Source organism: Geotrypetes seraphini, chromosome 1 (assembly GCF_902459505.1).
Source record: "Geotrypetes seraphini chromosome 1, aGeoSer1.1, whole genome shotgun sequence".
Lineage (NCBI taxonomy): Eukaryota > Metazoa > Chordata > Amphibia > Gymnophiona > Dermophiidae > Geotrypetes > Geotrypetes seraphini.
In genome coordinates this window covers 538,250,165-538,265,163 of record NC_047084.1, presented here as the reverse complement: position 1 = coordinate 538,265,163, position 14,999 = coordinate 538,250,165, and the positions used below count along the sequence as shown (strand labels likewise).

Sequence of the window (14,999 nt, the reverse complement as noted above, 5' to 3'; positions counted from 1 at the left end):
GCTGTATTTCAAGGCTGTCAGGGCTGTTTATCTTCTGCAAGCACAGTCACTGAATTCGTTGTTTTTCTTTTACTGAGTGGCGACTTTGGAATTATTTATATTTTGACTTCAGGAACTGGAAGTGGGTGTCCCAGAAAAAAAAAAAACAAATAAAGTTACATGCCCTTTATTTTAGGCCTCTATATACATGAAAGGGGAAGACGTGCAAGAAGGTACATAGTTAATACACAAAATAGCTGCTGAAAGAATAGACTTCAATTTGAATCCACTTGTTTCTTCTTGTGTGTTTTGTTAGAAGGGGGTAGGGAGAGAGGAAGAATTCTTGTTGTGATTTTGAGCTGTAGGAATACCATTGCCAGAAAGCAAGAGGGAGTTGATATTTGAGTGCATGGTTGGGATTGGTGTATAACACTTTCTTGTGGTGCCTGAGTTAGGTACATGGTCTGCGCTGAGGTGTTGAAGTTGCCAATTTTGGGATGAGGAAACTTTTTTTAAGGCTTTCTGAAAGGGAAGAATTAAAACCTGAATATGCCATTATAAAAAGGTTTAGGCATCCCTCCTGCTGCTCTCATTCGGGGGAGTGGGGGATTGTTCCAGGCAGGAGGGACTGGGCATCCTTCCTGCCGCGTTCGTTTGTGGGAGGGGGACTAGTGGCCGCAGTAGGGAGATCCCTTGCCACGATAGCAGCCGTGTGTACTTACATTGTAGGCCAGCATTTTGCTGGCCTACATTGTACATGTCTCCCGCTGGCCTAGGGAGACGCTTACAGCCGCCTAGGTCTGCCTAAGGCTACTTCCGGGCCAAACCAGTTCTGAAGGTAGGATCTGGTGAGATGCAATCTCATCCTCACATTATACTCTCGGACATCCTGAATAAGATAAGTGCTATATTATTGTATTGCTGTGCAAATTTGCATTATATAGCGTTTTAGAGCAATTAAGGAAACAAGATTAAATTGGGACAGAAAAATGGTAGGATGGTTTAACGCGCGGTATTATGCGCGTTAAACCCCTACCGCAGCTTGATAAAAAGACCCCTAAGAGTCTCACAATATGAAGATGCAAGGGGGCAAATTTTCATGGAAAGTATGACAAAGGCCTGAAACACTCTCTGGAGGAAGTGACAGAAAAAGGAGTGAGAAATTCAAAAAGCATGGAATGAGTACAGAGCATAGAGCAAAAGATAGATCCCAACTCAGCAGTGATACGAACTGTGTTGAGCTCCCAGGAAAACTTGGGTAATCTGAACACAGCAGCAGTTAGCCCAAATTAGCAGTAATTTGATCCTATATTAGATTTTTGCAGTAACCTGCATGGGGATGCAGTTACATCCCTAAAAGAGAGTGGTGCGGTTTGATAGGGTGACGCAGATGGGGAAAGATGAAGGGCGTGTTATATTCCATTGTATGCACACTTATCAAACGTGGGCAAAGTGCTGTGGAGCAGATCAGCTGGGTTCATAGACAACAACGCGGAAGACAAAGGCGCGCGCCGACAACTGAGCGCATGACGGAGGCGCGCGCCGAAGAAAATTATTGTTTTTAGGGGCTCCGACGGGGGTTTTTGTAGGGGAGCACCCCCAGTTTACTTAATACAAATCGCGCCGGCGTTGTGGGGGGTTTGGGGAGTTGTAACCCCTCACATTTTACTGTAAACTTAACTTTTTCCCTAAAAACAGGGAAAAAGTGAAGTTTTCAGTAAAATGTGGGGGTTACAACCCCCCAAACCCCCCACAACGCGGCACGATCTGTATTAAGTAAAGTGGGGGTGTTCCCCCCACGCCCCCCCCCCGTCAGAGCCCTAAAAACAGTAATTTTCTTCGGCACGCGCCTCCGCGCTGCGCTCAATTGTCTGCTCGCGCCTTTGTCCCGGCGCGCTTTTGACCTGACACCGATCAGCTGGGCTATTCTGCTCTTCATCTACTCTCATTTACTATGTTAAATAGCTGTCATGCAAAGAAGATACTATGCTTGCTGACTAATCATGCATTTTATTTAACGGGTTCTTCTTTTTTTTTTTTTTTTTCATTTGGTGTCTCGGCATCTAGGAGCTTTTTCAGATCTCCACCAAGGTGAACCACAAGAAGAGCAATGAGACGGAAGCTGTACTCCTAGCTCCAGAAAATAACTATGGACACCATGTCTCGACAATCAATTACCTCTCCTTTTTTTAATCATAACTCTTCCATTTGTATTGCATTTGGTGTATGGGTGTTGATGAGGTCATGGTATCAGATATTGGGATTTTGTTTCTGTGTAAATCATGAAGTATGAGCAACTATATGGGACTCTGAGCCTTGCTATAGAGAATTACAGTCGGACAAGAAAAAAAAAAAAAAGTACCATAAATCAGTTAACAGATGAACATAAAGTGAGTTTCATACTGTGAATCCATATTTACAGACATTTACAGGTGGGCCTTGAGGCCTGTTTCTACCACAACAACGTCTTCCACTAACCAAATGCAACTGCCTATATGCCACTGGGAAACTTCCACCTTTCCACTTCCAGATCTCCCAATTGCTTCCTTTAACAGTATCATTGCAGAGGCTGAGAGTCCCCCTTCCTAACCCCCTCTGTTTTTTGTTTGTTTGGTTTTTGTTTTGTTTTGTTTTCATTTAGATGTAACACGTCTAGTAGTTAATTTCATCAAATGTTTGTATATCTCTATATTTTATCCATGTACACTTTTGATGTTTAGAAGTAGCTGTTTGAACCGCATTGTTTCCTTGTGGTAAGTGATTGAGATGCTGCCACGGGATATGAGACACTGATGAATGGTGCTATTTTGGAATTTACACATAAAGCTCCTTGGCAAGGTAGCGCTGATGGGGAGTTATATTTTTATTTCCATGTTCTAAGAAGGTGTTGGTACTTTTGTTACTGATTGTTGTTCTTTAGATGGGACTGACTTTGTTTTTCCTTCTGTCTTCAATGTGGCTTTCTTAACCAGTATGTGTAGGGTGAGTAGATGCTAAACAGAGTGAGAAAATAGTACATTTTTACCTGGGTAGAAACTGAAATAAGCAATTGTCAAAGTGGGAGCAATCTCAAAACTGTAATTTACTTAACCTCTCTCTTTTTGTACCCATGCCCACCTACATCTAACAAACACAAAAGCAATAATTTTTCAACGGCCTTGCAGAATTTTTTTTTTGTTAATCATGTGGGAGGGAGGGGAGGCTGTGGGACATGACAGGTAACTTCCTGAAATGGGGTTTGGGGGCATGAGTAAACTTTAAGTTTATACGAGGACATGAATACGTCTGAAAGTCAAAATATTTTTTAGGTTTGTTTCTTTTCTGCTAAGTTAGGGCTTACAATTTTGTCGTTGCTCTCGGTGAACAACACGAAGAAGAAATTAAAAACCCAACTGCATTTATCTGCTCATGCTGTTGTGTTGGATACAATCTGAAAGCCCACCTTGATTTTTTTAAACATATATATATATATATAAACTTTGTCTTTAGCTCTTCTTTTACAGGGCAGGCCTTGTTCTGAACTGTTCTAGCTTTTGACTGTTAAATACCAGTGCATGCATTGTACCTCTTAGTTCCTGTCTCTCCTTGCTTGCTTTCCTTTGCTGTACACATACATGTGAATGTGTAGAGTGTGTGGCTGTTTGTGTGGTGTGTTTTACTTCCCCCTCCCCTTTTTTTTTTTTTTTTTTAGTAGATAAGAACTATTAACTGTGCTAGATATATATATATATATATATATATATATATATATATATATATATATATATATATATATATATAACAGAGCACTGAAACAGTATTCATGCAATTGTTGCATTTATGTAGAGTTGCAGGTGTGTACTGCTGGAGATGCAGGCTTTTGTAACAGTGTGATCTTTTAATAATGCGCTATAAGTATTCAGTGTATTTTAGCTATTTTAGTAGGATTTGTTCAATAAATATGCAAGCTCCAAGGGTAACAAAGTTGTCAGTGTGCTTATTCATCTTATATATAATGTATTTATTTAGCAAATGTGATCTAATAACCACCTTTCTGAAGAGATTTACCCAAGGCAGTATACAGCAGGCACAAAAAAAAAAACAGTTTTGTTAACAGCTTAGCAATAATAAAATGGGCTAAATACGTACAAATCAATAAGGTAACTTTGGAGACAGTCAAACTATAACCTAATAAAAGAAATAACAAATAAGCACATTAAAGCTACATAGTGGAACAATCACACAAACAGACATTCAGTGTGTGAATGAACTTCTTTTCCTGTGTCATGAAGACTCGTTCACTGATGTTTGCTCAGATACATCTGCCCCTGGAAGCCCTCAAGGGCTGAAAGATAAACCGACTTATTAGATCAGGTATGTACTAGAATTTTATTTTATAGAACTAAATATTGTGTGTTCATTGCTGCTAGCAATCAAGATGTCATAATTGACAATTTTGACTTTACAGTTAATGGCCTAGAAATAATCAAATAGGAGACAAGTTAATTTAATCATGTATTTTTTTTAAATGGGTATAACTTATGGGCAGTCTGGATGGGCCATTTGGGTCTTTATCTGCTGTCATTTACTATGTTACTATGTAATAAATGTCAACAGGATAACAAATGATACATCATAATAGAAACATGAAGGAATATTCATAACACAGATACGATACGATGCCAACACCACACATCTTTTAATCTATAAGGGGGAAAGGAAAAGGGGATGGGTTTTGAAATACTGTCTTTCTGTGGTTACAATCAAAGAAGTTTACATACGAGGCATGTATTTTGTACCCAGGGCAATAGAGGGATAAGTGACTTAACTCAGGCTCACAAAGAGATGCAGAGGGAATTCAACCTGGTTCTTGTGGGTCTCAGGCCACTGCATTAACTATTAGGCTACTCGAAAGGGTCCAGAGAAGAGCGACTAAGATGGTTAAGGGGTTGGAGGAGCTGCCGTACAGTGAAAGATTAGAGAAACGGGGCCTCTTCTCCCTCGAACAGAGGAGATTGAGAGGGGACATGATCGAAACATTCAAGGTACTGAAGGGAATAGACTTAGTAGATAAGGACAGGTTGTTCACCCTCTCCAAGGTAGGGAGAACGACAAGGCACTCTCTAAAGTTGAAAGGGGATAAATGGAGGAGCATTTTCGAAATGACGTCCAAATCCGAGTTTGTACATTTTGTGGAAGATGCATAAAAACCCAGTAGTGAACTGGATCATTTTCAAAACTGCAAAACTTCTATCTTGATTTTTTTTTTTTTTTTTTATGGCCATTTTTCAGATGTGCATTTATCTTTTTGAACCATTAAAAAAAAAAAAAACACAAGCCATTGGGATGCAGGAAGAGCCAGCATTTTTTGTAGACTGGCCACACAGAGAACCCAGCAGAGCATTGGGGCAACAGGGTTCACTGCAGTGAACTTCACATCACCTCAGGGCACCAGCGCTCACGAATTTTCGAGAGCGCATGCGCCTCTAGCATTTTATTATTATTGATAGTGATAGAAATGTGTCAGTTTTGAGAATTTATATCTGCTGTGTATATTGCGTGTATATGAAAAATGAATGGGAAAAAATTGCATTACAATTAGTAAAGGGGGCGGGATCTGGGGAAGAGCTTGGGTGGGTGTAGGGTGGAGCTTGGGAGGTCTGTGGTTGGGATACTCAGTTGATATTTGTTAGACTTCCCTGCTGGTATGCCCTATTGGCATTTCAGGGCCTGTCTGAGGGCCTCTGCGCATGCGTGGATGTCGATGATGTTATCACGGTGACGTCTGCGTACTTCTGGGTGCCTCAAGCTGTGGCCCCCTACCTATAGTGTGCCCCGGCTTGAAAAAGTTTGAGACACTGTATTAGACAATACATATTTTTATACTTAAATACTTTGACCAACACTGGCTTTCTCATATTCACTATGCAGTCCTTTACATGAAAAAGGTTAGAGACTACTGATCTCCCGAGTCCATCTCACTCTCTACCCTCCCCTAATTTGATATCTCCCCTCCTCTTCTTCCATTATCCCATCCCCATCAACATCTTAACCCTCCCTCCCTCCCTTCTTTCTAGCCCCCTCTCCACAGTCTAATCTCTCCCTTCTGCTGTTCTGGTACACATAATCATGATCCCTCCCCCACTCACCTATCCCCGGCCACAGTATGGAATCTCCCATCTTCCATCCTCAACCCCCTTCCTTGAGTCTAGTGTTTCTATTGGCTTTCCAAAAATTGGCGGCAGTAGCAATTCCCAAACATTACCCTGCTTCTTCTCTCTACTGCCGTCTGCCTTTCTGATGTACTTTTTGTTTCTTGTTTCCTGTTTCCTCAGAGGTGGGCCATGGTAGAAAGAAGAGGCTTGGGCTGGCAGCAGGGCAATGTTTGGGAATTGCTACCGCTGCCAACTTTTGGAAAGCCAGGGGACTCAGGGAAGGGGGTTGAGCATGGAAGGGGGAAGATGCGGATCTGTGGCTGCGGGGGGAGTGAGCAAGTAATAAAGGTGCCAGTATTTTGTCCCAGCACACACACAAAAAAACCCTGCAGTTATATTCACTACAAGCACCCACATAGCTAATTGGGAATGTAGGACAGCATAAAATGAAAAACCTAATTTTGCTTAGTTATGTAAAGGTCAGCACTGAATATCAACTGGCACCAACATAACTTCTGGAACCAGCCAGCATAAGGTGCAATGTCTTCCTCTCCCTCCCATTCTCCCAGCAAGGTTCTAGCCCCCTCACCTCAATAAAATAAGCAACCCCCTTCCCAACCCCCACCCTCGATAATAAGTAACTTTTCCCTCCCACCCACTTAACGGAACCATCCCCCAGTCAGAAAAGGCCCTCCCAAGGCCTATCCAAATGCTCCTAGTGGCTCCATGCTAAATAAATAGTTGCTATAACCTCTACTAGTAGTCTTATGGTATACAACTAGTACCATGGCACCACTGTTAGAGGTTGCAGTAGTTGGAGCCACTAGATCACCATGGCATTCAGGTAGGCCTGGGAAGGCCTATTCTGACTAAGGAAGAAGGAGTTGCTTACTTGTTACAGTGGAGGGATATCCTAGTGGTCAGAGCTGCTGCCTGAGCACCCTGAGATTGTGAGCACAATTCCTACCGCAGCTCCTTGTGACTCTGGAAAAGTCACTGGACTCTTCATTGCCCCACCTACAAAATATGTACCTGTCTAAAATATGTAAAGTGCTTTGATTGTAACCACACAGAAAGGCAGTATATCAAGTCCCATTCCCTTTACCCTTTGTTGGGTGGGATGGGAGACATCGATGGGACACTTATGTGGGTCCTGGTTGATATTCAATGAGCATAAGGGCCAATAGGCTGAAACAAATCTAGTCAGCTGCCAATATTCAGTACTGGTACCCAAACACAGCCCAGCATTGAATATCGGGGGCCCAATTCTGCTCACGAGGGCCAGGATTTTTTTTTCTAATTGCTTACCACCACCAGCTGAATACTGACCAAAAAGTATTCAAAATTTCTAGCCACACATGATATAAACAAAAGTTGTTATGCAGGATTTAGAGGATCTTTCATAGGCCCACAAAAGAAATAATGGTAATAGCCACCACGTTTTAATCTCTGGGATTTGTATTTCTGCTTTCTTTAAATAAACTGAAACTGGCTCAGCTTAGCTCTGAAAACACAAAGCCATCTGGTAATCCTACTAGTTTATTAGTTGTAAAACTGTGTCTTAAGCCAAAGAAAATACTCCCTAGAAAGGTATAAAAAAATAACAGGTTTCTCAGTTAAAGCAAATCTTCCGTCACAGAAGGACTTTAATACTAGAAATAGTATTCAAAAGATAATTGTATTCTTCCTCTATTTTTCTTCATTTATCCAAATAATAAGGCAATGGGGTGAAAACACCTTCCAGTCCATGTTAATGATTGATTTTAATTGCATCTTAATATCCACTCCTGATGCAGCTGGAAAGGCAAAACATGCCTGCGTTGGGTTTTCATTGTTTAATAAAATGCTTGCACCCAGCCACTCCTTAGAGCACGGGTGTCAAAGTCCCTCCTCGAGGGCCGCAATCCAGTCGGGTTTTCAGGATTTCCCCAATGAATATGCATGAGATCTATTTACATACATTGCTTTCATTGCATGCTAATAGATCTCATGCATATTCATTGGGGAAATCCTGACAATCCGACTGGATTGTAGCCCTCGAGGAGGGGCTTTGACACCCCTGCCATTGATCCCCACCCCTTCCCCTTCTTTTATTTTGAATTCCTGAATGAGGCTTAGACTCAGCACAAATGGGTGCCTAATAAACCACAGTGCACATAGCATCGTTTATTAGTTCTGGTCATAGACAATAGACCCTAGGCCTGGGAGATTTCAACCTATTTCATTATGGGTCACTGACACATCTTACTGCCTCATTCTGTTGGGGTTACCTTTGCTACAGCAGCATAATCCTTCTATTGACTGGCAACAGGGATAAATTGTTTCCTAGTCACCTCTCTGTTTTTCCTTTTGTGTCCTTGATCCTAGACTCATGTTTCCTGTCTTTATAGCCTCCACCCTTGAAATGCTCCAAGCTTCTTGGCAGGATATCACACATTTGCTGATATCTTTAACAAGGAGCAAGCAAAAACTCTTCCCAAGCAAATGCAATTGCTCCATTGAACTACCTTCAATCTTGGTTGATGCTATCTTGTGATCATACAAATCCATTATGGACCTGAAATGAATGCCTTGTCGGGCTAACCCAGGAAAATCTAGCATGAGTCTTCATCTCTTTTTTCTAAATCCTAGGGTTCTTTAGTTGTACAAAAAAAATGGATCCCTCAGGTCCTATACTGATTATCAAGTCCTTGATAAAATTATTATTAAGAACTGATATCCCCTGCTGTTGACCTCAAAACAATTTGAAAGATTCCAAGGTGTCAAGATAATTTTTTTTAAATCTTTATTCATTTTAAAACCAGCACAAAGTGCAACATATTATCAATCAACAGCAAACCCCATTGCAAATGCGTTGAACCAGTGATGTCATCCCTGCACCAACGGGATGGCATCACTCATCATCATAGGGCACCCTAAAGCCAGCCTCTTTGCTGCCAGCAAATCCTTGAGGCCTACCCAGGCCCACAAAGTCTCGGGCGGCCTGATTTACCGCAAAAATAGACCTTGGAGCACAGTTCTTGGCACTGGACACTTCCTCCTCTTCAGGCCGACAAACGGCCCACCATGAATGTGCAAAGGCTGCGACGTCATCATACCCGAGCACATGATAACATTTTCAGCGCACCAGGACTCAGCTTCCCTTGCTTCCCCAGTGTTAACCAGCTAGCTTTTATCCTCTGTCCTTTGGGTTGGGAAGCAGAATTTGAAAGGAGGATGTCCTGCTTCTTGAGAGTCTGCTGAAGCCAAGGCCTGGTTATCACTTGAATTATGGTAAACTAGCGTAGCTGGTTTTAAGAAAGGTTTGAACAGTTTCCTGGAGGAAAAGTCCATAGTCTGATATTGAAAAAGACATGGGGGAAGCCACTGCTTGCCCTAGACTAGTAGCATGGAATGTTGCTACTCTTTGGGTTTTGGCCAGGGACTGGTGATCTGGATTGGCTACTGGGCTTGATGGACCATTGGTCTGACCCAGTAACACTTCTTATGTTCTTATATTCTTCTGAGGGTCCCCTTTTACAAAGCTGTGGTAGCAATTCTCCCACAGCAAATACACCAAAACTAATACAAATTGAATGGGCTATGGTGCTGGGCAATAATCCCTATGTCTAAAGACTCTTTTCTTAGTGGAGAAAGTAAACAGTGAGGTGTCCCAGGAATCTGTAATTGGACTGGTGTTTTATACCATATTTATAAATGATCTGGAAATTAAAACAATGAGTGAAGTGATAGCATTTGCAGATGATACAAATATATTCAAAGCTGTTAAATCATAAGAAGGTTGTGAGAAATTGCAAGAGAATTTTGTAAGACTGGGAAATGAAATTTAATAAAGACAAGTGTAAATTGATGCACATAGGAAAAAAAGAATCCAAACTGCAGTTATATGATACCAAATATTAGGTATCATCACCCATGAAACGAATCCAGTAGTCACTGTGGATAACAGAAATATGTAGGCAAAACCAAATTGTTTAGTTTGCAGTGTCATTTCCAGGCTTTTGGGGTTTTGTTTAGTCTTTATATATTTTTGTTTTGTTTTTATTATTTTTTTAAAGATACAGCTGGGCATGAGCGACACTGGAGCAATATCAAACAAGCCCAGAGGTGCGGCAGAGATGCTCAGATCTCCTTGAGATGGTTTCTGTTGGGCCAATCAGAAAAGAAGAACTAAGATAACCAGAAATAAAAATAATACAGCTAAGAATGGGCTGGCTGCAGCAAATTATCAAGATGCAGACGTCAGTCAAATAAATATATGTCCAGGAAATGACTTACTTAAAAAAAAATAATGAATAAAGTCCAGAATCAAAACTATATTTTAAAAAATCCCTTCTTTATATAAACAGCGAAACTAGACAGGCCACATCTCCAGTTCACTGATTTCAGCATCAAACTACAGAACCTTCAGGAGGGAAATAAAAAACAGGATGTTCAAGAAATATGTCACAACAAACTCATGATACAACCAATACCCTCACTCCATCACCAAACTCCAAATGTTCCAACCAATAGCTTCCATGTAATCTTCTGGAAATGACCAGAATCTCTTCCTTTTGTAATCCGCCTAGAACCAAAAAGTATGGTGGCTGGTGAAATTTGCGCAAGTCAAATGCGCATAAACAATTGTGCATAAGACACAATAGCATGCAAGACAATACCGTGCACGATCAAATGCGTGCAACACAGTCCTGAGCTCAAATGTCCTACGTGCAAATATCCTGCGCTCGAATGTCCTGCGTTCAAATGTCCTGAGCTCAAATGTCCTGCGTGCAAATGTCCTGCGCTCAAATGTCCCGCGTTCAAATATCCTGAGCTCAAATGTCCTGTGTGCAAATGTCCTGAGCTCGAATGTCCTGCATTTAAATGTCCTGCGCTCAAATGTCCTGCGCTCGAATGTCCTGCGTTCAAATATCCTGCGCTCAAATGTCTCGTGTGCAAATGTCCTGAGCTCGAATGTCCTGCTCTCAAATGTCCTGCGTGAAAATGTCCTGCGCTCGAATGTCCTGCGTTCAAATGTCCTGTGTGCAAATGTCCTGCGTTCAAATGTCCTGTGTGCAAATGTCCTGCGCTCAAATGTCCTGCGTTCAAATGTCCTGAGCTCAAATGTCCTGCTCTCAAATGTCCTGCGTGAAAATGTCCTGCGCTCGAATGTCCTGCGTTCAAATGTCCTGTGTGCAAATGTCCTGCGTTCAAATGTCCTGTGTGCAAATGTCCTGCGCTCAAATGTCCTGCGTTCAAATGTCCTGAGCTCAAATGTCCTGAGTGCAAATGTCCTGAGCTCGAATGTCCTGCGTTAAAATGTCCTGCGCTCAACTGTCCTGTGTGCAATTGTCCTGCGCTCGAATGTCCTCTGTGCAAATGTCCTGAGCTCGAATGTCCTGCATTCAAATGTCCTGCGCTCAAATGTCCTGAGCTCAAATGTCCTGTGTGAAAATGTCCTGCGTTCAAATATCCTGCGCTCAAATGTCTCGTGTGCAAATGTCCTGAGCTCGAATGTCCTGCTCTCAAATGTCCTGCGCTCGAATGTCCTCTGTGCAAATGTCCTGAGCTCGAATGTCCTGCATTCAAATGTCCTGCGCTCAAATGTCCTCAATTATTGCATATGAGAACACAGTAATTGCAACCACTTGCTGACAAACTTATAGGGTTCAATTATCAAGAGGCAGAATAGCTCCTCCAGAAACATAGCTCTCTTCCAATCCGAAGGTCATAAGTTCCAAACTAGCTTGTGCATGAAAGAAGCCGACACTAGAAATAAATGCTGAAATTTGACATCACTGGAAAGAAAGCTGTCATTTTATTTATTTATTTAATTATTTAATTTGTTTTCTATCCCATTGTCCCCAAAGAGCTCTGAACGGATTACAGGTTAAACATAGCTAAGATACAGTTCACGGGTTACAATTTGGCATAATTACAGTACAAGTTTTTGAAAAGTTTGTATCCTAACTTGATGCAAACTATGGGGCTTATACCAATAAACATATTATAGAGTTTACAGATTACAGTCTGTCATAGTTTTCCTCAACAGTGCAAGTTTTTCAATACAAGTTTTTGATCCTATTGTGACACATACTGGGAGCCGGTACCAATATACTGTACATCTCTCTGTAATCCATTGGTCATGGGCAGGTAATGGTTGCTACTTCTCCTCCTTTTTTATGTGTGTGGGAACATGCTAAAGCTTGATAGGCTGAGGGATGTAGTAACACCGTCATTGTCTTTAAGCCAGGTTTCAGTAATCAGGAATATGTCCCAGTTTTTACCTGTGAGGAGCTCAATTAGCATAATGTCATTGTTAGTTACTGATCTGGTATTTATGAGTGCAATAGGTTTTTTTGTGGTGGGGATGTATGAGGAAGTGGGGATTGAACTTAGGTTGTGGGAGCAGTGTTGGGAGGGTTTCTTTTCTGAGGGGAGTTTCTTGGGTCAGGTTGATGATGACTTGGATAGGAAAACACATGATGGGTAAGATTATTATAAGTTTAAGGAAAAACATTTGAGCTGTTGAATTGAATTTTTAATTTTGTTCACTTTATTCTGTTTATGTTGGATTTGGCTGGCTAGCAGCTAGGGGATTGGATTTGGTTGAGTGATTAGTGAGTGGATCTGTATATATAATGTGAGCGTAGGGATGGGTGGGATGGGGGGAGGGTGGGAGGGCCTGAGCCATGTGGATCTATATACATAATGTGAGCGTAGGGATGGGTGGGATGAGAGGAGGGTGGGAGGGCCTGAGTCAGGTGGATCTATATACATAATGTGAACGTAGGGATGGGTGGGATGAGGGGAGGGTGGGAGTGCCTGAGCCAGGTTCACAGTGTGGCTGTGGAAACTTCTCGAGACATATCCTAGAAGTTGGGTCCTCCCCCCTTTTTTGGGGTTAGCTATTAGTTAATTGGGTCAGTTCTTCAGTACCTTTATGTTGGCTGATTTATTCTGTCACAGAGTCATTAGCGGGTACTCTTGAAGCTTCAATACTAGACTAAGAACATAAGAATAGCCTTACTGAGTCAGACCAATCGTCTAGCCCAGTAGCCCGTCCTCACGAAAGCCAATCCAGATCACAAGCACCTGGCAAATAATAATAATAATAATAATAACTTTATTTTTGTATACCGCCATATCCCGAAGAGTTCTAGGCGGTTCACATTAGTTAGACAAAGATTACAAGTGGTTACATATCAAATTGAACAAGTGGTTACAAGTGGTAACATATCAAATTAAACATAGCATTGCAAACAGTAAGGAGGGAGTAGTTACAAGAGGTTACATATCAAAATGATCGTAGGGTTGCGAACAGCAAGGAGAGAAGTAGGGGGGAGAGGAGGGGGAGGGGGATGGGAGAAGATCAGACAGGGGGGCTATAAAAGGGGCGTTAAGGGTCTTGGTTTCGAAATAGGTGAGTTTTGAGCAGTTTTCTAAAGTCGAGGTAGTTGTAGGCTTTGAGGGCCATTTGGGCTAGCCAAGGGTTTATTTTGGCGGCTTGGAAGGCGTAGGTTTTGACCTAAAAGACCTAAAGAGTAGCAATATTCCATGCTACTAATCCAGGGTAAGCAGTGGCTTTCCCCATGTCTGTCTCAATAACAGACTATGGACTTTTCCTCTAGGAAATTGTCCAAACCTTTCTTAAAACCAGCAATGCTATCCACTCTTTCCACAACTTCTGGCAATGCATTCCAGAGCTTAACTATTCTCTGAGTGAAAAAAATTTTCTTCCTATTGGTTTTAAAAGTATTTCCCTGTAACTTCATTGAGTGTCCCCTAGTCTTTGTAATTTTTGATGGCGTGAAAAATCGATCCACTTGTGCCCGTTCTACTCCATTCAAGATTTTGTAGACTTTAATCATATCTCCCCTCAGCCATCTCTTTTCCAAGCTGGAGCCCTAACCCTTTTAGACTTTCTTCATATGAGAGGAGTTCCATTCCCTTTATCATCTTGATCACTCTTCTATGAACCTTTTCTAGTAACATAAAAACATAGAAAATGACGACAGAAAAGGGCCACAGCCCATCAAGTCTGCCCACTCAATTGACCCTCCCCCTTACTGTCCTCTTGGAGATTCCACTCTGATGACCCCTCCCTTTAACTCTACCCTCTTAGAGATCCAACATGTGAATCCCATTTATTCTTAAAATCTGGCATGCTGCTGGCCTTGATCACCTGTACTGGAAGCTCATTCCAATGATCAACCACTCTTTCGGTGAAGAAATACTTCCTGGTGTTGCCATGAAATTTCCCTCCCCTGATTTTCAGTGGATGCCTTCTTGTGGCCGAGGGTCCTTTAAGAAAGAAAAAGTCATCTTCCACCTCGATACGACCTGTGATATATTTAAATGTCTCAATCATGTCTCCCCTCTCCCTACGTTCTTCGAGGCAGTATAGCCGCAATTTATTCAGCCTCTCCTCATACGAGAGATCCTTGAGCCCCGAGACCATCTTGGTGGCCATTCGCTGAACCGACTCAACTCTCAGCACATCTTTACAGTAATGTGGCCTCCAGTATTGTACACAGTATTCCAGATGAGGTCTCATCATGGTTCTGTACAAAGGCATAATGACCTCTGGCTTCCGACTAACGAAACTTCTACAGATACAACCCAGCATTTGTCTAGCCTTGGATGAAGCCTTCTCAACTTGATTGGCAGTTTTCATGTCTTCACTGATGATCACTCCTAAATCTCATTCTGCCGTAGTCCTAGCCAAGGTCTCACCATTCAAGGTGTAAGTTCTGCACAGATTTTTGTTGCCAAGGTTCATGACCTTACATTTTTTAGTGTTGAATCCCAGTTGCCAGGTCGAGGACCAATGCTCTAACAAAAGCAGGTCCTGCTTCATACTGTTGGACAAATTGCTGTCACTTACTATGTTATATAGTACCG

At 41.9% G+C, this 14,999-nt stretch overlaps 1 long non-coding RNA gene across 1 annotated transcript in view; it reads left to right on the top strand.

The window, feature by feature from the left end:
• LOC117352586 overlaps positions 1 to 2,369 on the top strand; it is a 48,014-nt gene extending 45,645 nt beyond the window's left edge. Inside the window, exon 4 of the long non-coding RNA XR_004537726.1 lies at positions 2,047 to 2,369. This is a non-coding gene — a long non-coding RNA (uncharacterized LOC117352586). The remainder of the gene's footprint in view (positions 1 to 2,046) is intronic.
• The last annotated feature ends 12,630 nt before the right edge of the window (positions 2,370 to 14,999 follow it).